This window comes from Notechis scutatus, chromosome 1, assembly GCF_049901735.1.
Source record: "Notechis scutatus isolate UNSWTSFEM ecotype Mainland chromosome 1, rNotScu1.2, whole genome shotgun sequence".
Lineage (NCBI taxonomy): Eukaryota > Metazoa > Chordata > Lepidosauria > Squamata > Elapidae > Notechis > Notechis scutatus.
This window is the reverse complement of record NC_142009.1, coordinates 235,043,032-235,066,494: the sequence shown is the minus strand read 5'-3', so window position 1 is coordinate 235,066,494 and position 23,463 is coordinate 235,043,032. Positions and strand designations below refer to the sequence as shown.

Genomic DNA, 23,463 nt, shown 5'->3' with positions numbered 1-23,463 from the left:
TTCATTTAACCACATGATTTCCTTAACAACTGCAGTGATTCGCTTAACAATGATGGCAAAAAAAGGTCATAAAATGAGGTGCAACTCACTTAACAACTGCCTTGCTTAGCACTGAAAATTCTGGCTCTGGTTGCAATTGTAAGGCAAGGACTATCTGTAGCGCGCAATTGCCCCAGAGGGATTTTCATAATTTGCTTTCAGAAAACCACCTATAGTTTCTTTTTTGTTTCACTGATTCATAATGAAGTCTTGTAACATAAACAGAGAAGCCCACAAAGAACGCTATCTCCCACATTTCCTCCCCAGTGAAGGACATTTACATCATTTTAAACACTGGACAGCCAACTGTGTTATGCAATGAACAGGTTTTTTATCATTTTTTAACAAAGTAAAAGTAGTTGAATGAGCATCTGTCACATCTTGCAACAATGAGCAGAAAAGCCATCCGTGCCATTGAGTCCCATCAAATGCAGCCCTGCTGAGGATTTCATACTAAGCCAGCTTCCTGCTGCCACCGTTATCTGAATGATCATTGGGGTGTGTGTGTGTCACTGACACAGTTGTTGGAAGCATCTGATTGCAGGGTTGTGAGTTTCACCTCAGGGATCTAAGAGGAAGTGTACCCCCGCCTTTCAGGTGACTAACAATTGTCTCAAACTCTAGACTCCAGATGAGACTTCCATAATCCCTCAACTACATGGTTAATTACTACTATTAGACTTAAATGAACTCCTGGGCATTAAGCTATGGCTTGTTTAACCATGTTACGTTCTATAAATCACAATGATAGGGTTCACACATACAAGGAAGAGCACTCCCACAATGAAGCCACATGCAACATGTAAATTCAGCCCATAATAACCCCAGTTTGGCCGGAAAAACCTTCACCTGGCCATGAAGCTTTGCAAATGCATACCTCCTAAACTGCACTACAGTATTGAAATTTGGTGACAATCTGGCCAAATTCTGACAATGCAATTTCAGGCTACTGAGAAAGTAAGGAAAATGGGATTCAGAGGGTGCAGAGGCCGCCTTCTCCCATTCCTGCCCATTCACCCCCTTTAAAAGAAAAAGAAACCTGTTGAAAATGTCATTGAATTTCTATGACACCCATCGAGATTGCTATGAGTGGGCAGGTGTTGCCCATCTCTGCCCTAAACAAAGAAAATTAGAAGGAAGCAGATCGGGTTTACTTCCTCTGTTTGTTCTGTGGGGTTTCAGACAAAGGGAGGGGTAAAAAAAATACTTTAAAATGGGAATTGAAGGGAATGAAGGATATTTGGAATGCATGGAATATAATAGAATAACAGTTGGAAGGCACCTTGGAGGTCTTCTAGTCCAATCCCCTGCTCAGGCAGGAAACCCTACACCACTTCAGACAAATGGTTGTCCAATCTCTTCTTAACTTCCTGTGTTTGAGCATCCACAACGACTGGAGGCAAGTTGCATGTAAAATATCAGGGGTCTCCAGCCTTGGCAACTTTAAGACTTGTGGACTTCAACTCCTAGAATTCCTCAGACAGCTGGCTGAGGAATTCTTGGAGTTGAAGTCCACAAGTCTTAAAGTTGCCAAGGTTGGAGACCCCTGACATATATTAAAAAAACAATCCCGGGGAGGCGGAGCTGGTGTCTCAGCGGTACAGTGTGCGATCTTGAAGCTCCAAGATCACTGCTGATATCTCTGTTGCAGGACGGTCCCACCGGACCTAAACCATCTCGGAGAGACGGTGACTGAGGAGGCCACATCCTGTCGATCCCAGGGACATCGCAAAGTCCCTGGTTGATTCAGGAAAAACCCTTTTGCTGGCGGTGGAGAGGCAGCCATTCAAGCTGCTGAAGCTGGAGCAGCTCCGGAATGGAAGAGATTGAAGGAAAGTGTATCAACTTGGTGAGATGACCTTTTACCTATTATTGCTTGAAGAGAACACTCTGAAAGATTTAAAGTGAAATTAAAAGTGAAGAGAAAAGTGTTTAAGCACCTAAATTAAGCTAGTTAGTGAAAGTTTTTTCCTTTTCCCTTTTTATTGGAACTTTGAATTTGGTAAAGTTACTGAATTTTAAACTGGACTGGTTTCTTTTAAATTTTCCATCTTTGTTTTTATTTTTATTTTTTTTAACAATTTTTTGAAAGTCTGTTTTGATTAAGACTCTTCTTTTGGATTTGAGTTTTTTTTTTCATAAAAAAGGAAGGATTCCATTTTCTCTTTTTGTTTCTGGTATTGGATACATGAGGGGGGAGTGAAAGTAAAGGGGAAAAAAAGTAGCGCTGCCATCTAGAGGCTTGGACATATTTTTTTCTTTCTTTCCTCAGTTTGTTTATGTACTTGTGCTATACTCAAGGACTCTGAGCTTTGCACTGGAAAAGATAGTGGGATGAGCATAGCAGATTGTTTATACAGGTGCCCATCTGTGAAACTAAATAATTAGAGCTTTGAGCTGAAAGAAAGAAGATTGAAGTGACCTTGAAAATACTGGAACCAGAAACATTGAGTTGATTTATTAAAGAGCCTTGGATACTCAGTGGCAGTGGCTGGCTTAACTTTAGGTTATTTTCCATCTCCTTTTTTTACTCCCCCACTCCCATTGGATTTTTATATTTGGATTTTAATCTTCTATTCCAGAAACTAGAACGTAAAATTTTTACTTCTTTTCTTTTATCGTCTTCCTTTTCTCTCTTTTATTAAGAGAAATAATTGGATTAAGGTACATAAGTGCCTTTCACTTTTTCTTTTTTGGAGTGGCAATTGCCTGCCTGTACTCCTTTTTTTCTCTCCTTTTTTCCTTTCTCTTTTTTCTTTCTCCCTCTCTACAGGTAAGCACTACAAGATGAGCAGAAAGACAACAGCACCAGCTTCTTCAATACCAATAGCCTCTTCACCATCTGGAGGACAACTGTCAATACAGACAATCTTACAACAGGAGAAAGAGAAGGAAGTGACATTACAGATGATTATGCAAGGAATTCAGAAGATTGAAAAGAGAATGGAGAATATTGAGCAAAGAATTGAAAAGACAGATGAGAAAGTAGAAAATATTCAACAGATTATGATGCAATATGAGGATAGATTTTAAAAAATTGAAGAAGAAGATACACAAAGGAACAAGAAAATTGGAGATATTGATACTTGATTGAGCGATGTCGAGAAGGGCAGATGCGAACCATTAGGATGGGAAATTAACAGATCAGAATTCTACTTAAGATTTCAAAATGTAGAAGAAGGGAAAGGTGAAAATCTTGCTGAAATAATGACAGAAATACTGGCAGAAGCATTAGAGATAACTAAAGAGAAGATGATGGATGGGATGGATGAAGTGTTCCGTGTCTATACAAGATACACAATGAGAAAGAGACTACCAAGAGAAGTTCATATCAGATTCACTAAAAAGATTATTAAGACACAGATACTGCAGGTGGCAAGAGAGAAAACTTTAAAGTACAAAGATAAAGAAATTGTGGTGCTGAAACAGATACCAAGAAGAGTAAGAGAGATGAGAAGAGAATATTTATTTTTGACCAAAGAGTTACTTAAAAGAGGAGTAAATTACACATGGCTGATGCCAGAAGGCCTCTTGTTCACCTGGCAGGAACAAAGACACAGAATTGATACAGTTGAAAAAGCTGAGCTATTCTACTTAGAATATTTCAGAGGAAAGGAGGAAGAAGCTAGAAAGGAAGAGTCACAAATTGAATTCCAAGAGGAGTGCATAGCAGTAATTGAAAAAGAGAAAGAAGAAGGTGCAGTAGGTGGTGTACCCAGAGAGCAGCAAGAATTAAGACTTACTAGAGCAATAAAAACCCCTCACAAACTTAATTGATTGCGATTAACATAAATGGATTTAACTTGGCTACTAAAAGAAGGAAAGTATTTCATAAACTAGAGAAATTAAAATTTGGTATAATTTGCTTACAAGAAGTACATATTAAAAAACAACATGAATATATACTGAAACAAAAACAATTAGGGAAATTATTTGCATCACTGGCACAATCTAAAAAAAGAGGTGTGGTTTTATATATTAAAGACACAATTTTGGTGGAATTAATTTACACAGATGACGATGGAAGGATTTTGATGGTGGAAATAATGGACAATAATGTTAAAACACTTTTAATTGCAATTTATGCTCCGAATGATAACCAAGAAGAATTCTACAGGAAATTACATATGAAAATAATTGAACTGGACTATGCTAATATTTGTATGATGGGAGATCTTAATGGAATAATTAATGATCGGTTGGACTACAAAATGCAGAAATCAACAAAGAAAACTAGAAAGATATTACCAAAATCTTTCTTTCGAATAACAGAAGAATTCAACTTAAAAGATGCATGAAGACAGAGAGAAATGTGGAGAGTAAGCAATACACTGTTTACTCAAACAGACATGCTTCATGGTCTAGAATAGTCATGATATGGATGTCAGCAGAATTACTAGCTAACATACAAGAGACTGAAATAGAAACAAGCACTTGGGCAGACCATAATCCAGTGACAGTTACTTGGAAAGGATATAAGAGGAAATCCAAATGGACCTTAAATAATACGATATTAAAAGAAAAAGACTTTAAACAGAAAATAGAGAAAGAACTTGCTTTCTTTTTTAAAGAAAATAGAAAAGAGGATACATCTCTACAGAACCTCTGGGACACGATGAAGGCCTATACAAGAGGCTTGATAATAGACTATACAAGGAAAAGAAATATAAAACAGAAAAAGACTTTCAAAATATTGGAGGATGATTATAAAAAAATTAGAAAAAGATTTACAGAAGTCCCCACAAAAAAAACACTAAAAATAAAATGGATATAATTAAATATAAAATGGGACTAATGGAAAAAGAGGAACTAGCACAAAAAATTAAAAAATGCTAAACAGAATTACTTTGAAGATGCAAATAAACCAGGTAGATGGCTAGCCTATAAACTGAGAAAGGAGAGAGAATCAAGAAAGATTAGCCAACTAATAAATGAAGAAGGACATGCTTGCTATGAAAATGAGGAGAAGAAAAAAATTATACAAGATTACTATGAGAAATTGTATTTTCAAGAGAATATTCAAGAAGAAAAAGTTAAGCAATATTTGCAGAAAGTGAATTTACCTCAGATACCTAAAGATACTGAAACAATGCTAGAAGGGAATATAACAATGATGGAACTAACAGACACCTTAAAAAAAAAAGAATGTTGGAAAAGCACCAGGTCCAGATGGCTTACCAGCGGAATTTTACCAGACTTTCCAGGAAATATTGAATCGTCACCTATTAGAAGTTATGAACGAAGTTATGTTAAAGAAAAGAATACCCAAAACATGGACAGAAGCATATATTACACTTATACTGAAGGAGGATATAGACCTGCAGCAAGTTAAAAATTACATACCTATAGCCCTATTAAATTCATATAAAATTTTTGCTTCAATTTTGGCAGAAAGGCTAAAAATATATTTAAATAACTTTATCCATATTGATCAAAATGGATTCCTGCCAAAGAGACAAATCAAAGACAATGTGAGAATTATTTTGGATACTCTGGAATACTATGAGGCATATCCTGAGAAGCAAATGGCTTTGATGTTTTTAGACGCACAAAAAGCTTTTGACAATGTGAGTTGGCGATTTATGTTATTGCAATTGGAACAAATGGGCTTTGGTAAGAAATTCATTCAAGCCATTGAAACGATATGAACAAACTGCAAAGGTTATGGTAAATGGAGAATTAACAGAATCTATAGATATAAGAAAAGGGACAAGGCAAGGTTGTCCACTATCGCCCCTGGTGTTTGTGTTAACATTGGAAGTGTTGAATAGGAATATTAGAGAAGACAAAGAAATAAAAGGAATGAAAATCAAAAAGGAAGAGTATAAATTGCAAGCCTTTGCAGATGACCTGGTATTTATATTAGAAGATCCATTGGAAACAGCACCTAAATTAAGAGAAAAAATAGAAGAATATGGAAAAGTAGCAGGTTTGAAAATAAAGATATTAACAAAGAATATGTTAGTAAGACGAAAGAAAGAGTTGGAAGAAGTTTTAGACATACAGGTCACAAACAAGGTTAAGTATTTAGGGATATACATCACACCAAGATGTAGCACACTGAAGGGGGATAATTAACTTAAACTCAAACAGCAGATTGTGACAGATTTGACAAAATGGGGAAACTTACAATTATCATTGATTGGGAGAATATCTACAATTAAGATGAATGTATTGCCTAGAATTTTATATTTATTCCAGACAATTCCAATCCAACTAGGGAAAGAGTTTTTTTGAAGACTTAAATAGAATTGTGCTCAAATATATTTGGCAGGGCAAAAAAGCAATAATAAAATTAAAATTGTTACAAGATGCAAGAATAAAAGGAAGGTTTGCCTTGCCTAACTGGGAATTGTATCACCAGGCGACAAATTTGATGTGGGTAAAGGAATTGATAACATTAAGGAACAATAGACTATTTACCATAGAAGGGCATGACTTGCTGTTGGGATGACATGCCTTCCTTTGGTATAAGGGAACTAAAACACAGGGAAGACATTATGTTCAAGAGGCATTGTTTTTGAATTGGGAGAAGATAAAAATACAATATTATTTAAAAATTCCATTATGGATATCTACCATTGAAGCTGGGAACAAACAGTTAGATATGGTGAGATATTGAATGAAAAGGGTGAACTTAAATCTATGCAAGCGTTGAAAGAACAAGGTGTAAAAATGAACTGGTTTTCATATTTGCAAATACAATCTAGATTTGATAAAGATGTTAAAACAGAAGGTATTTATGATAAGTTGACTGATTTAGATAAAATTTTGATGGGTATTGATGAAAAGGTAATTAAAAAACTTTATGGACACTTATTAGAATTTAAATTGGAGGAGGAACAAGTAAAAGAAACGATGATTGCTTGGGGGGAAAAGTTTGGATATGGGATTGATTTAGAAAAATGGCAAAAATTGTGGTCTCAAAATTATAAAATGACAATGTAAACTGCATATAAAGAAAATTTGTATAAGAAGTTTTACAGGTGGCATCTATCCCCAATGAGACTTGCAATAATATTTAAGAATAAATCGGATAAGTGTTGGAAATGTCATCAGATACCTGGTTCATATTACCATATGTGGTGGACATGCTCGGATGCAAAGAAATATTGGACTAAAATCCACACATGGTTGGAAAAAATGATAAAACAACATATAGACTTTAAACCAGAGATCTTTTTATTGTGAATTATACTGGAAATATACAACAAAGAGTTGAAATATTTGATTGTAAATGTATTAACAGCGGCTAGGATTGTATTTGCTAAGAATTGGGAAAATGATAAAATACCTATGCAGGAGGAAGTTATTAAGAAAATTATGGATTGTGCTGAAATGAGTAAATTGACATTTGAAATTAGAGAACAAGAAGATAAACAATTTTATACGATATGGGATTTGTTTTAACAATGGTTGGATAAAAAGACATGGTAATGTAATAGACTAGATAATTCTGTGATAGAAATTTAATAGATTGATATAAAACATAATATAGATATATATAACCATTGGTTGAAAGTATAACATAAATTTTGAGATAAAATTTGGAATATCTCATATAAAATGATGGAATAAATAGTTTAGTCATGGATGATTAATAACTGATAAATATATAAGCATACGTTAGTTTGACAATGTGAAAATTGATATAAACTGTGAGTAAATGACTATAAAAGGATAGCACAAAAGATTTGTAACCAACTGACACACTGTATGTATATAAAATGGAAGATGGTTTTATGTTTTTATGTTTTGTATGTGTATGTTTGTTTTTTTAAAAAAATAAAAACTTTTTATAAAAAAAACAACAATCCCACCTACCCTTCCCCCAAGGGACTGGATATATACATAGGAAGAACAAAGCAGGAGAGAAACTACCACTGGATCTTTTGCAGATTTGATGTGGATTTTTTTCTAATTGGTAACTGGTGGTCAGATGCTGGACTTGACCCACATGTTCAGAAGGCCACCCACTAAATAGCCCAAGGCAAAAGCAGTGGAAGAGTAATGTTACCACAGCAATTAGGATAATAACTAACCTTCTGAATTAGAGCTTAGTTTTCTGGTAATTGTCATGGAAAGTTACTCTGGTAGCAGAAATTGTTGTAGATTAGACAGCTGATCCATCTTATAATACTGGTTCATGTCGATGAAGCACCACTTTTAATAGCTGGAAGTAATGTTTAAAATCAAGGTAATTCTTGCCATAAATTTTAAAGATAAGCTAGCGTGTACACTATGGATGTGAAGACTGACTATGAGTGGTCTGAGATTTGAACCTGACGGACCAGATGCTTGACAATTTTTGTGTGTGCAAAGCCTTCTAGGTAGTCATCACAATCTGAACGTTTTAGGCGATCCTTCTGAACCATCAATTACAGTTAAAATATTGCACATGGGTTGGTAGATTGTACAGACCTACTTTCTTAAGGGACATACCTTACTTTTTACCTGAAATGATCACAAATTCTGGTAGAACCAAATTCAGTCCTGTAATTTTCCACATTTTTTTTTTGTTTTATTTTGGCTCACTTTTTTTCTTTGTTTTTTTCTTTTTGAAAACCAATCATGCTGGCTCCCTACTGTATATACTACTTACTCTAGGACATGTGCTAGATGTTGTTAGCCACAAGGATCTGTGTGGGTCACTACAGAAGGACTAAGTGTAGTTAAGAATAGTACTGCAGGCAATCTTAAATTTAACAGGACTGCCTGGGAGGAAAATTACAGAGTTGATGAAGGATAGTGGCTATGATTTCAGTGTTTTATAGTAAATAGAAATGTCAAGAGTTTTGGTGGTAAGGAAGTATTTTCATCAGCACTGTATAAGGCAGCCTTCCCTATTTTAGCATTTGTCAAATGTGCCAGATTACAATTCCCATTGTCCTTTCTTTGGATAATGGGAGTGATAATCTAATTAATCTTGAGGTTGAAGAAAACGGACATAAAGCTTTCCTTTATATTTTGGAGTCTTGGGGAAACATCAAAAAAGCGCTAGGTCAGAAGGGAGATTTCTGTCTGTATTTTTGATCCAGATAGATAGAATAATAATGCCAATGGAATTAAAAGCCACTGGAAAGTGGGGAAAATAAATACAATCACAGCTTCATCTTAAAGTATCAACTAGTGCTATCTAGACAATCTAAGTCTGAAGCTGAAATGACACCTTGAAACAGGTACAGAGTTGAACTATCCAGATTTTTGGACAATCCTCATATGCCCCAGTCAATATAGCCACTGATGATGACCCGCAGCATTTATAGATGGAAACATCTGCAAGAAACCAGATTGCCTGCTGTAGATTGGAATTACTTGTGTTATCCAAGAGTAAATAGAGCTAACTTGCATGTTACTTGAGTATCTTGAGAGAAAGGTAGCTTAGCAACTAACAGATTGTTGGGAAAATAATTTAGTCAGTGGAAGATTTATTCAAATTCAGTCTCACAGCTGCCTTCTTCCAGGCAGCTGGGAGTGCCCTTTCTTTCAAAGCTTGAATCTGAAACCGGAGAAATGCCAAGGATCGAATCTGGGACCTTATCTACAGATGGCATGTGCACCAGCACAAAAATATGGCCGCTCCCTGAGCTGGTGACAGACTTCTGGAATCAGATGCCAAAAAGCAGGTGATAAAAGGCAGATATACAAAATGAGAAGAAGTGGCTTTTGTTGGCAGAGGACTAGAGCAGGTAAGCAAGCAAGAGTCTTTGCAGAAAGGCATGTTGTGGTTCTAGGCAGATGTTAGAATGAGCACTGCAGTATTGTAGAGATGCCTGTTGACCCCCATTGTACAAAGTGCTGCATGTGATGCTTGAGAGGGAGGGGGATGTGAGAAGTGGCACTGCAAATGGATAGCTGGCATTAAAGAAGCTGTTGCATGCTCAGCACTTTGGTCAATCTGACCTTTCTGATGGTGCTTAAACAGGAGCTGTGCATTCTTGCAAAATTCTGTTAAGCAGCTGTTGATGCTATATGCAAAGAAGACTAATGTAGTTGGAACTAGCAATGGGAGGGGTGGTTCTGTGATGACCCTTTTGATTTAGTGGTATCTATGCAAGCACAGCAGCAACAGCCCGCCCACCCTGCACATTCTCCTATGATTCTCCTGGAAATGGAGCCCCCTTCTACATGGCTTTCATTGTTACCTAGTAAAGCACACATCATGTTTCGACAGCTGTAGCCTTGACTGAATGTTCTTCACAATGGGAAGGTTCAGACATTATTTCTTTGTCCCAGGATACTAGTAGGATTAGTAAAGTGCTTTCTGTGCCATAACCCCTGTCCTCTGGAACATTCTCCTTTCAGAGGTTAGGAGACCCTGGCCTAGTTTCATAAAGTCGTGAAGATCAGGTTGTGTACCTGGACCTGGGGTCCAAGTGCATTAACAATCCTGTTTCTTGGCTGTATTAACATCCATGGCAATAATTTTACTTGGTGAGCATACATATTTTGTATTGTTTTGTTTTAATTCCTTCATTTTTGTTTCATCTTACCTTCTAAAGAATTCTGGAGAACCCACAAATTTGCATTCTAGTTCATTATTTAATTTCATCCAATGAAGCATGTTCTGGAATTATGAACTTTCATGCACCAATAGTGCTGCTTGCTTTTAAAAATATTTTAATGCTTAAACCACTAAGCAAAATAAAGCTCATCATCATCATGTATTAAATCTGCATGCCACCCCAACTCTCAATGACACTCAGAAGTAATAATAATCTCAGAAATTACATAATAGTAGAGAGATAGCCCTTGTTTCACAGTGGTAAATGGAACAGAATTTATGTCCCTAAGCAATTAAGCCTTGAAGTGCGACATTTGACCATATTACTTAGTGGTCCTGATTACTGACAGGAACAAATAACCAGGAATAGGAGATAAAGCACTAAAGGTATATTACATGCTACCCTATACACAAGAATCTGATCTACTAATGGTCAAGGCAAATTGGCACTAGATAAGAATCAATGGAATTCACAGGCGGCTGGACTTAGGTCTCTTGTGGCTGCGTAAGGATTCCAAGCTGTTGATGCATTTGACTCTACCTTCCAGCCCCACCTGGTCTTCTCCTACAATTACCATCATCAAGTAAGGACAATGCATGTCTTATCCGAGCCCATGGAAATCACAGACATGTAAGTAAGTCTTATATCTTTACTAAAAGGTTTTCAAACAGAATTCAATGGCAAAAAGTTTGAATAAACTAAAAGACAGCTAAAGAGTTGAGGAACACGATGGTGGGGTAAATGGAGAATTGTTGCCAATGGATCTGTGAAGTGTGCAGTTCCCTTTCTAATTTGCTCCTTCGACAGGGCAGGATTCTTTCTGACCAACAGTCTTGCTGAGCACCTTTGTTTCAGCCCTCCTCTCCTTGTGGCAAGCCCTTGCACTGGGAGCAGGTGTTAACCTCTTTGTCTTCCAAGACCAGCAATAGATGCCTTTCCTGGTTGTTAGCCAATACTGCTTTTTTGGCCTGCAATTCTTCCAGCTGATGATCTTTATCCTCTGGCTCTGTGCTGGCCACCACAGTGCAAAATATTAAGCGAGGTCCTCATGTTAACATTATTTCCAGCTTCTAGACAATCTTTGGATTGATTTTGCTTGTGGGAAGCTGGCAGGCAAGGTTGCACATCATGATCTCATGACCACAGGATGCTGCAACAGTCAAAAATCCAGGTGAATTCCTTAACACCTGGATCATGATCATAAGACCATGGTCATGCTGCAACAGCTGGAACTTCAAGGACTGATCTTAAATACCACTTGGAATGGTCACTGAACCCTATTAAGCGAGGATCACTTATAACTAATTCTGAATTGCCACATGGCTTTTGGGCTTGTATTTCTCAAAAAGCAGCTTCACATGCAGTATAAACAAACCTCTTTTGAAATCCTGAGAACTTCCAGCACAACTTGTTCTTGGAAGATCTGAAGTTAATAAAAGACATCAAGTAAATAAAATCCTAAAAGTCATGCTGCATGCAGTAATTAGATACCAGTTACTGCTGCTATTATTGTCATCATGATTTCTATTATCTCCAACAAGAAATATAGCCAGAAAATCATGTGTGACTGTACTCCATTTCCTATAAAACAGACTCTGGAGTAAACATTTTTTGAATTGCCTCCAGAACCCAATAGAAAAATTCAACTGGAAACTGAAAAGACTAAGGAAGATGATCTTGACAGATATATGCAAACCCATTATCTAGGCGAAGAGGCTGGAGCATTTTTAAGCCCTGGAAAACAGAATCATTTCAGAAACATCTCAGGCAAATGCCTCCCAGATTTATAGGGATATGAGAAGCGGGGAATATATAACCACAATCAGATTTGCAAAATTCTGTTATTGTAGCTAATCTCAATAAAGTGTGCTTCTGGTTTCCCTGTAGTGTTGATTTCCTGGTCTGCTCTACCTAGTGGGGTTGAAAGCAGCCAGCATCCAGTCCAGACAGTCTGGGTTATGTCCTCATTAAAAGTTCCAACCACAACCAGGTCACTGCATTCTGGATCAGCTGCTTATTCCAAATGATGTTAAAACACAGAGACATGCGTACTGCATCGCAGTAACCCAGCTGAGTGATGATAATGACATTAAGGCATCACTGCAAGATGTACTCAATTAATTGAATTTTCTAGGTTTGCAATCTCTCTGAACCATGCAACTATCTACACTGGCTGCTTTCACGTCATATAGGCCAGGGATCCCCAACCTTTTCGGCCTTGCGGCCCGGTTCCGGCGTCAGCTGGCGCCCGCCCGGTTCGGCGTCAGCTGGCGCCGCCATCTTTTTGGCGAAAAATCACTTCCGGTGGCGTCACGGTGATTTTTCGTCAAATAAGCGGACTCAGCGCTTCAGTGAAGCTTTTGGGTAGAAATGGCTTTCTGCCGGAAAAGCTCACCAACGCTGGCGCCATCTTTTTGACGAAAAATTGCTTTTTTACCAAAAAAGATGGCGGCGCCAGCAACCAGCGGCCCGGTAAGGCTTGTTCCACAGCGGCCCCGGTCCGTGGACCGGCGGTTGGGGACCCCTGATATAGGCTAAGCCACAAATGAGCCAATTCAAGCTAATATGTTGTGCAAGTCCAGCTGTTGTTGACAAGAATCTTATTTCTTGTTGATTTCTACTTATAATTAAAGAGATAAGCCCTGATAAGAAAGGAAAGGATACAACCTTCATCACCTTTAAAAAAAAGCACGAAATATTATTCTGTGTCTGCATAGAGACAGTTTTTCTTTTTTATAAGAGCTTCGCCAGAAAAGTTATGTGTCCAACACATTGCCAATAGTTTTTAGACTGACCAGGGTTTTGTTTCCATAACTTGCTATACTGTGCATCATGGTTTACAAAAAACAACTAAGCTAAAATAAAAAAGAGACTATATTTCAAGACATTGTGTGAACTAGGCCATCATATAACAAAAGTTGCTTTGACTTACCATGTTGTCATGTGGATACATTCATGATCTGCTAACTCTTGTTTGTGGCTAAATGTATTGCACATATAGCTTATGAGTAAGTTCATAAATCATATGAAGTAATGATAGTGATGATTTGATTTTGGAGTTTGCAATGACTTGGAGTAACATTTTTTTAAATTTAGTAAACAGTTGCGCCAACATAATGCACTAAATTACTGTTAGTAGGTTAAAAGGGGGTACCCACCACCATTTTAGCCCATGCTAAAGCTATGCTTTTAGCTCCTTCTGAGATCTATTTTCAGTGTCAAGTTTTAGCTTGTTGGTATGTAAAAAATGGTGTGAATCCAGCCAACCACCTTACCACACAGATACTAATAGAAAGCATTCCTGCTTGATAAGCCTCCCCTACTTAATCACACATGAAAAAATACAGGGCATGAAAATCCCATATTGCACTTTCAGTCATTCAAGTAATGCAAGTAAATCTCTGCTTGAAAACGTAGTACAAGAATCCTGTTTGGATGAGACATCAGTTCTATATGATGCTCCAAAGCCGTGCCCTAAGATTAGAGAAAGCAAATCTACTGCCACTACAACTCTAATCCTGATCATTGATGCCTAAATCAAAGTCCCAACCACCACCCCAGGGACCCCAGTGTCCATACCAGTGGAAACCAAGGGCAGAAGAGAGGCTCAGCTTGTCAATTGTCTGCACAGGCAATTTATGACATTCAAAACCACAAATACTGTATAGCAGTGGAATATTTGCTATAGTTTCATTGTACTTTTTTATCTTTAAATCAAAGTTGATTTTTCTGTTGATTACACCCTGGATTTGTAATAGTTTCTGCTTGCCCACTGCATTTTGCTTTCAATAACACACTTTTGCTTATCTAGGGCTTGGGCTAAACAAAGACTTATTTATTTCAGACTTTGACCTGATAAAGTCTTCACCAAAAATCTAGAGATTGGTGCAGATAGTAATTAATTTAGGGCACAATTTCATAAAATGATACACAATGCAGAATACATTCACCTCTAATTATCCACTGAACAGCCATTTTAAATTGTGTGGCTCTCAGGTCAGAAGGTATATCTCAAACAGAAGACAAAGAACATAACATTTCAAAAAAGTTGGGAATTTATTAAAAGCAACAGTTGAGTTCCTCTTGAACAGGAATGAGCAATAAATTGTCCTCCAATTATCCACCATGGTTCATCAGAATATATTGGTTGTCTTCACTATAAGAAGTTTGGGCTGTCTTTCAACGTTTTCAATTCTAATGCCAAAAATCATTGCACAGCTGAAATCACTACCTGCAATGTTGAAACATAACCTGACATTCTGGGAAAGGTGATTTTCATTTTGTAAGTATATTCTTTGGAGTAGAGGCTATTACTTTGCTAAAGAGAAAGGTGGAATACTCATAAAGTTTTTCAGCATTGATTCTGAGCATTAAAAGAAAAGCTGAAAATTTATCTAAGCAATTGTGTAGAAACCGAGAGTGATGACCACCTATGCTGAAAATATAACATTAAAAATGGGGGGAGGGTGTCTTGTTTCAATCAAATTCATTTAGAGCTGTTCTCTAAATACTGACACTTGCTTTTTAGCAAAAGGCAAGCTTAATTTATAATTCATAAATCAAAACTACATCACATGGGTATCATACCTAAAACTAACCTGAAAAAGGATTTAGAACTATTGTAACAAAATTCCTGTATTGGCTGCAGTGCAATGTACATAACTGCTAACTGATTGTATGGCATATTTCCCTTTCAAGACCCAGATCCACAGTTGCTGCAAACCAGAAGTGGCCACGGAGCTTCAGGTTGTACAGATCTGCTCTAATACAAGCCTTTGTGACTATGTCATTCCAGAGCAAATATGGAAACAAAGTAAGTTGAAAAGTCAAAAGCGTATCAGAATAGGAACACTTTTGCTTGTCGGAGAGGATCTAGTGCCCCTCTCCAGTTTCTAGTTAATGGTAGTGGGACAGAGAGAAGGGCCTCTCCAGTTTCATATAATATAAGGAAGTGTGTGAAAATTTTCAAACCATGATCCTTTCCATTCCTTCTAAAGCAAACACACGTTGATCTTAACACATGCTTGTTGGAGCAAATCTTCCTGGAATCAGCTCACCATCCTCTTTTCCCTTCTAAAGCAATCATATAGTCTTAACACACCCTTGTGTAAACAGATATTTAACTTCATTTTGCTGGAATTAGGTGCTAGTCCTGCCCCTCTTCTTACTGTTTTGTTTTGATTTTAGCAATTGTAACTCTATTTCCTTTTGCAATGAAACAAAGCTGCCTATGCTAAAGCAAGATATCAAATTATATTTAGACATAAAACAATTATATCTCTTATAAATGATTGAGTTAGGTAAAAAGTTTATGTTTTAAACAGTCAAAAAATCAATTTGAAAAAGTAGTCTTATGCATGCTTAATCTTATGCATACTGATTCAAAAATGACTCTTCATTTCCTGGATTTATTCTTAGTCCACCAGAAAATACCAGTATCACTGATAATATCAGACATTTTTATTGTAGTATTAAATGAAATACTGTACTGTCAAATTTAAGTTTTGCTTGAATTTGAAAAATTAGGGGTATATAGGGTCCGTGGAAGTCCGTGCCAAAAACAGATGATCGCCTGGTGTTTCAGTCTGGGGATGCTTATTATACGGCTTCTCCACAAAAGAATTAGTTTTAAACATGCCAGACAATTAATCAGATTTCACATCTTAACTGTGCAACTTAAACCAAGCAAGTTTCTTCTTGTACTCTTGGTACAATATATTACATAATAAGGCCCTTAGTTTTTCTTGAAGTCCTTGTATATTGTCATATAAAACAATGGATGGGATTAAAAGAGCTACTTAATTAACCCCTCAAGGCTTCATGTGTACCCAGTTAATCTTTCTTTTCTTTTCTTTTCTTTTCTTTCTTTCTTCTTTCTTTCTTTCTTTCTTTCTTTCTTTCTTTCTTTCTTTCTTTCTTTCTTTCTTTCTTTCTTTCTTTCTTTCTTTCTTTCTTTCCTTTCTTTCTTCTTTCTTTCTTTCTTTTCTTTCCTTCTTTCTTTTCTTTCTTTTTCTTTCTTTTCAGATAGCAACATTATATTTCTGCCATTTGTAAATGATTCTTCCCTCCCAAATGACAATCTTTTAAAATGCTAAAGGAATTTCAAAACTCAAATCAATAATTAGAATAGGTATGCCAGGAACACATGCATAATGTTACTAGAGGGCAGGGATAGATAGCCTGCAGCCCTCAGAGATGCAGAACGCCTGATCTATCCTTCAAACCAACCAACTTATCGAAGTGCTCAGCTGCCTAGAGACAAATAATCAGGAAATAGAAGAAGCCTGCAACCTTGCTTAAAATCACTGGGAAAGATGATTTGTAACTCCCTCTCTCCCTCCCTCCCATTGATTGCTTCCTAAACCAGTGGCTAGCAAGCAAGATAACTGGGAGGTAATTGATATATATTTTTCCTATGTTTCCCATAAACCATGCTCAGTAGTGTATGTGTATGCATGTTATGCATCACCATATTTATGCATGAATGACCATGTATTGTATGTGCAGTCCCTCTTATAGCAACCATGCACATCTTTACCAAAGGGACTTGGGAGTTATTCTTTAGCATCTGCCAATTACAGGTAATTGGAAATAGATTATTAAAAATCAATTATGAACATCAAATTGGTTTCCCTTCTTCAGTGTTCCCAGTACTGGAAATCCATAAAGGCTTTTCAAATAAACATGTTAAATAACTGCTCACTTTGTAATGTTTATCAAGAAAGGTTAATTATTCTCCCAGTTCTCATCTTAATTTCCAGTAATTCTCCTACAGTATTTTTAAGGGAAGGGAGCAACACTCATCAATACTGCCTCCTGCAGGACAATACCTAGCTGCATCCATATTCTTACTAAAATGTATTCTTACTAAAATATAAAATTCTGCCAACTGGGATTGCAACATGTAACCATATGGTTGGTTAGATTAATCACCTTTTAAAAATAAATTTAAACAATCAGAAAAGCACCCCTAATTAATTGAGCAATTTATTTTTTTGAAATAAAAACATAAAACATTCTCTCCATGATAGTTTCTTTCAAAAAGATTAACAAGAAATCATGTATTCCAGATGGGTAACTGCACAATTGTTCCCATCTGAAAGACTAGCAAAACAATAAGGCAAGTACTGGAACAATTAGACAGGAAATTATGTCTTTAATTCCTGTTAATGGAAGGTTTAAAACTTCTCCACCTGCATGCAGAAGTCTAAATCACAACTGGGCCTCTGCCCACTTAAAGTAGCTTCGCAGCAACAAAGAAAACCAATCTATTGTGTTCTTTATCCACTATGATTCAACTGAGCAGTAGGACAGTGAAGTTTATCTGGCTCATATAAGTTCTTCCTTTCTCCAGTGGAGAATTGCCTGATAAAATTGATAACTCAGCCAGTTACAACAGTACTGATGGAAGAGAATATTACTAGCTCCAGGTTGAATTGTGGAGTCCTCTCTGAGCCTAATTGTTTTCTTGCAGACATTTCAATGCCAAACACTGATGATGTTACCTAGTTTGGTAATGAAACATCTTCAAACCAAGCAAGTTCAGAAAGCACCAATACCACACTTACCCCAGTGTTATATATTGTGTTTAAACACTGTTCCCTGTGCAAACTGCTCTACTGATCCAGATGCCTTGGGCATTGTTTCACATTTCAGCTTATCAAGAATAGCAGGAATTCTTAAACTAAGTTGGGATCCCCTGAAGGACTCACAAGTACAGTATCTTAAAGAGGGAGATCATGTTTTTTTTTTTAAAAAAATAACAACCTTGATCATGCTCATATAGGCCAAAGGAGAACCCTATCAAAGCTACTCACGTTTTGCTCGTCCTTTGCCTGTGAAAGTCCAGTTTTAGTTCCCCCAAGTTTAAGTGCAGCTGTGATAAACTAATTAAAATTTAATAACTAGCCCAACTCTAACCTCAATTAACCTATTTGCTTTATTCAGAGGAGTTATTACAACAATTGTAATTTTGAGGGGTTGCAGAATCACACAGTTTGATATCACTAATGTATGATAATAGTTTAACATTTAGGGTACACTTCATGATCCCATCTATTTTATAGATATTAAAAATTCAGCGCTGATATTTAAAAACTCACAATTACAGAAATAGGGCCAATCATATTTATTTTTCTAATCCACAGTCTATTGGGATAATCCGTTAACAAAATTTGAGACTTTGATCAGCAACCAAATTATAGCTATTGAATATTTAAATATATTTTGTAATCATGCCACATAAAGTTCAAACCATGTGTGCTAGAAGCAAATTGTCCAGAGTTTCAAAATGTCTTTTTGGTCGCAGTTCAAAATTGAGCAAAATTTCCTTCTACTTTGTGCAACTGAATTAGTACATTTATCTTTGTGCTCTTTTTATTTATTTGGTAAACGGTCATAGATGGAAAAATCACAAACCATTATATAATTATATAAGAGGTCTGTAGGGAGCGTGCATAAGCGCACCACCGTGCCTACTGTTCCTGTCCTATTGTTTCTTTTTATTTTTCTTATATGTATCCATTTCATGTATTCATAACTATGTTTATACTTATACCTATTATATTGTAAGCGATTGACAAATCAAATAAATAAAAAATAAATACACAAGAAATAAATGTTGCCATACATGGCTTAGATCTGACTTCTTATTAGGACAGAACAAGGCAAATTTCACAGTATATATAGTTTAATAAAAAGTGGATATAAAATGTTCAAGCATCATAAAGTACACACTTAATCCAGACTTAATTCATTGTGGAATATACCAGTGACTTTTAATGGTAATAGCAACACTAGACATTTTGCAATTCTGCTGGAGATTTTGACACATTGATCTTGCTAGTAGTTGATTGGTATAACTGCTGATTGAAATTGGTCTGCAAATGTGCTAAAAGCTCCTTAATACTCTTGTAAGACCAGGTATGATATAAAAGCCAGTTCTGTAGGATATGACACAACAGCAATCTCTGAACAGAAGCAGAAGTGATTATGGTAAAAGATAGCATATCTTCCCAGCATCAGCTCTGAAAGAAAAGCCTTAATTTGTGCTAATTTGCCCTTCCATGCAAGGAGGATTTTATAGAAGTATCTATGTAAAAGGAAGGAAGCACAGATAAAAGTTGCAATAACAAAATTGTCATTTTAAAGTGAACAACTTAGACATGTAGATTTAAATCTCTTCATCTGAGGTCTGCCATGGATATCCCTGGGCCTTGTAAAAATATAGCTAAGGTGGTGGTGGGGTGATCTGCAGTGGATCCAACTGAGGTCTGTTTGCTTTTTAAAAGAAGATGTATAACTATCTAAAAGAATAAGGTGGGTTAAAGATTCACTTTCAAGTATTTGTTTTAATTGATATAAATTTAAGTTGGCAAGCTTCAAACAGGCCTCAACAGAAATCTAACCAAAGTTCAACTGAAGGGTTGCATTTACAACCAAGAGATGTGGATGATGACCCTCAAAATTTTAGAGTAAATAGTTTCTAAGATACATATGTCCTTATATGCATAGAATTGGGTCATTACATACTCACTCAGTTTCATTGAACCCTGGCTTTAAACAGTTTCATTGAACTGGGCATTTCTTTATTGTCCTTATTACTTGGGGAATCTGATGATTGTAAAAACATGAGCTTTGGGGACTCATATTACTTCTTCATTTGATAGGTCTAAGAGGCAGAAAGTTACTTAATTTGCTTAATAAAGGTATCATTAAGTAAAAAGTAGCACCTTTGTTTTGAAGTATTTATCTTTATACCACAAGACAAAAATGTGCTATCCCAGGGAGATACTTGCAAAAGCCAACACAGGTCCCCTGTTTGCCATTGTTCTTACATCTAATTTACATAAAGGACTTTACATGTCATGCTATTATCAGTTTGAGCAGACAATAGTTGATGGAAAGAGATTATCCCATAACCTGTTTCAGATAATTCAATCAATGGAGAGTTCCTTGGAAAACTAGAAAACTCCTCTGTCAAGTAATGTACATTTACACATTTTTTCCCTTGACTCACCAAATCAGCAAGATTACAATAAATGTTTCACCTAAAATTTGCTAATTTTACCTAAAAGGCTAACTGAGTCATAATTGGGCAGTTTCTTCTTTTTTTATATTGATAGGTAATAGAATAATTCCTATTTTGGGGAATCATAAGGAGCACTAGTAAATGGCAAGTGGGGTGGTAGGAGACAGGCCCTTTAGTGAGGGTTCGTTTTCAACAATTCTGGGGGAATTAATTTCCTTGCCACCACTTTACCATTTTTTAGTAGAGTGATTAATTTAAGTATGTCTGAATTTGAAACCAGAGGCCCGACTTTTCAAACTTTTGGCTAAAATAAATTATAGATTCTGTTCATCCTAACTATAGAAACAGCTTAAAAATTAAACACAGATTCCCCTCTAATCCAATCTCTTTCTTAAACATCAAATGTCTGCTTCTGCTATAGTAAAAACAAAGGTGTTGGTCAACTGGCCAATCTCAGTTCACAGACAGAGGACTATATTAATCTGTATGAATTGCAAGTTATTTATATATGTAATTGATTTCACAATTCACATCCCAATTATTTGTACATTTCCATATATGTGTGTGTGTGTATATACAATATTTAAAAATATTACTGATGCTGATAGTGTTATTGATCTTTCCTTTGCCAGAAGCAACTTTTGAGACATGTGATCAATATTGCAACTTATATTGATATTGTTTTAACAATAGTTAGAGAAAGAAAATAAATTAAGAGCAAAGTACTCTCGTAGAGAAACTGGACCAGAATGCTCTTGTTCAAAAATCAACTAAAAAGTTCTGTTTAAATTATTTGCTCTTTTTAAAAAAAATTAATTCTCATTTGCTGTTCATTATAATCGTAGTAAAGGTTTTAATATCAAAGGGCTGGGTCTGAATTCTTGTTGTTGATGTGCCACAGAATGGTTCAATTTTCTCCAGCTCTTCCTTTCTGGTTGATCCAGGGAGTCAGGAATAGATTGAAGGGACAATGATCACACTCCCCCTCCTTTAGCATAAATTGTGGTTACAAGCTAACTTTTTTCATTCTGAAACAAAGACTGAGACAAATAATAGTTAAAGAGGAAGGAGGGGAGGCTGTAAAATCAAGCTGGTTTTTATATAAAGTGTGCTAAAGTACAGTATGATTGTGCTACGCAGCATATATTTGCATTATATTACAGGCAGAAGTAGATCAGAAAAAAGGTAGTCTTTGACTTATGGCCACAGTTGAGACCAGAATTTCTGTTGTTAAGCAAGTAAGTCATGCCTGATTTTATCATCTTTTTTGCTACAGTTGTTAAGTGAATCACTGCAGTTGTTAAATGAATCATGCAGTTGTTAAGTGATCCTGCTTCCCTATTGACTTTGCTTGTCAGAAACCAGATGGAAAACTCGCAAATGGTGGTCATATGACCCTAGGATGCTGCAATTCGCAGCGAGGGGAGTGTGTGTGTGCCACACCTCGCCCCGAAGTGGCTGGGGACTCTGCCTTCAAGGGAGCTTTCATCTGCCGAAAGAAGCGGCCTCGCAGCGAGGAGAGTGTGTGTGTGTGCGCTCGCCCCAAGGCCGCTTCTACCGGCCGACTGGAGTAGCTGGTGACTGCATTTGGGGAGCTTCCATCACCCGAAAGAGACTGCCCTAAAGGCGAGGGGACACGGGTAGCCACGCCACGCCCTGAAGCGGCTGGGGACTCTGCCTTCAGGGAGCTTCTATCGGCTATCGGGGTATTCTAGCCTAGGCTACCTGCAGGGCACTCCTAAAGGCAAGTTTTCTCCCCATCCTCCCCACCCTTCCTCCGTCCATTTCTCTTCACCTCGTGTAGTCCTAACAAAGGATGTGAGAAATGGCGGGGAAAAGCATGGTTTGAATAGGCCTAAATTTTGGGGGCGGGGCTTAATTTCACCTCATGCCTAGAAATCATGCTGGGCCTTCCTATTGGTGGAGGCCATATTGTTGGAGAAACACGGTACCTATGATTTTGTTGGCAATATGTATGAAAATTACATATGATTTAAGTAATCTTTATACAAATTGCTCAAACAACCACAGGGATAAGTAAATCCTTTTCTGAAAACACAGTCTCGAAACTTCTTTGTACAAAAACATCAAATCTCTTGCATCCATCTATCTGAAATTTGGCAGGCAATGCTTACTCTGAAGTGGCAACTATGCCTGTAAATATAATCCAGCTCTGTTAAACAATAAACATAAAAGAAATCCCTCTTTTAATACATTTTAGAAGCCATTTCCATGAAGATAATTGAGAGCATGTTATATAATTTATATACTTTAGAAACATAGCATGCTTTATACTAGCAACAATATCCCAGCAACAATAATATTTACATAATTATAATTTGCATTATAATAAAAAAAAAACATATACTGAAATTGTTTGGAGCCATCCTAACAAGATTTTTGTGTTTGCATGATACTCTAAGACTGATCACATGACTCTAGGAATGACATTGCATTAAATAAGGGTTAATGGTACACCAGACAATATGGTAAATCTGTTCTGCAGTATTCCAGGCACTTGTTAATAAATAGACAGCAAGATGCTCCAACTGACCCTAGGAGCACTGGTTGTGTTGGTATGGCAGGTGAAAACTAAGTCTAGTTTATGCCTCTCTTTCACCAATTATGTCCTCCCACAGGATGAAATTGAACTAAAAGCAGCAGAGATGCTGGAAGAGGTAGGGCTGTTTTACAGTTCATCTTTAAGTATATTATTTTCCCATTTTCCAAGTCATGACCAGATCGAGTTAAATAAACTAACCAAAATCAAGCCATGGTCATGGATTGTGGTTAAAATGGAACATCTTTATCAAAATATGACCAACAGTGTCAGTTTGGATAGTACGCCAAGTTAAATCAAGTATGACTTACCATATCATGTAATACAAA

At 36.6% G+C, this 23,463-nt stretch overlaps 1 long non-coding RNA gene across 1 annotated transcript; it reads left to right on the top strand.

Annotated features, from left to right (window-relative positions):
- The first annotated feature begins 9,513 nt into the window (after window positions 1-9,513).
- LOC148133273 (uncharacterized) lies at window positions 9,514-15,357 on the top strand. Its single transcript, XR_015747248.1, has 3 exons — window positions 9,514-9,665; window positions 11,092-11,174; window positions 15,243-15,357. It is a non-coding gene; the product is annotated as an uncharacterized LOC148133273 (long non-coding RNA).
- The last annotated feature ends 8,106 nt before the right edge of the window (window positions 15,358-23,463 follow it).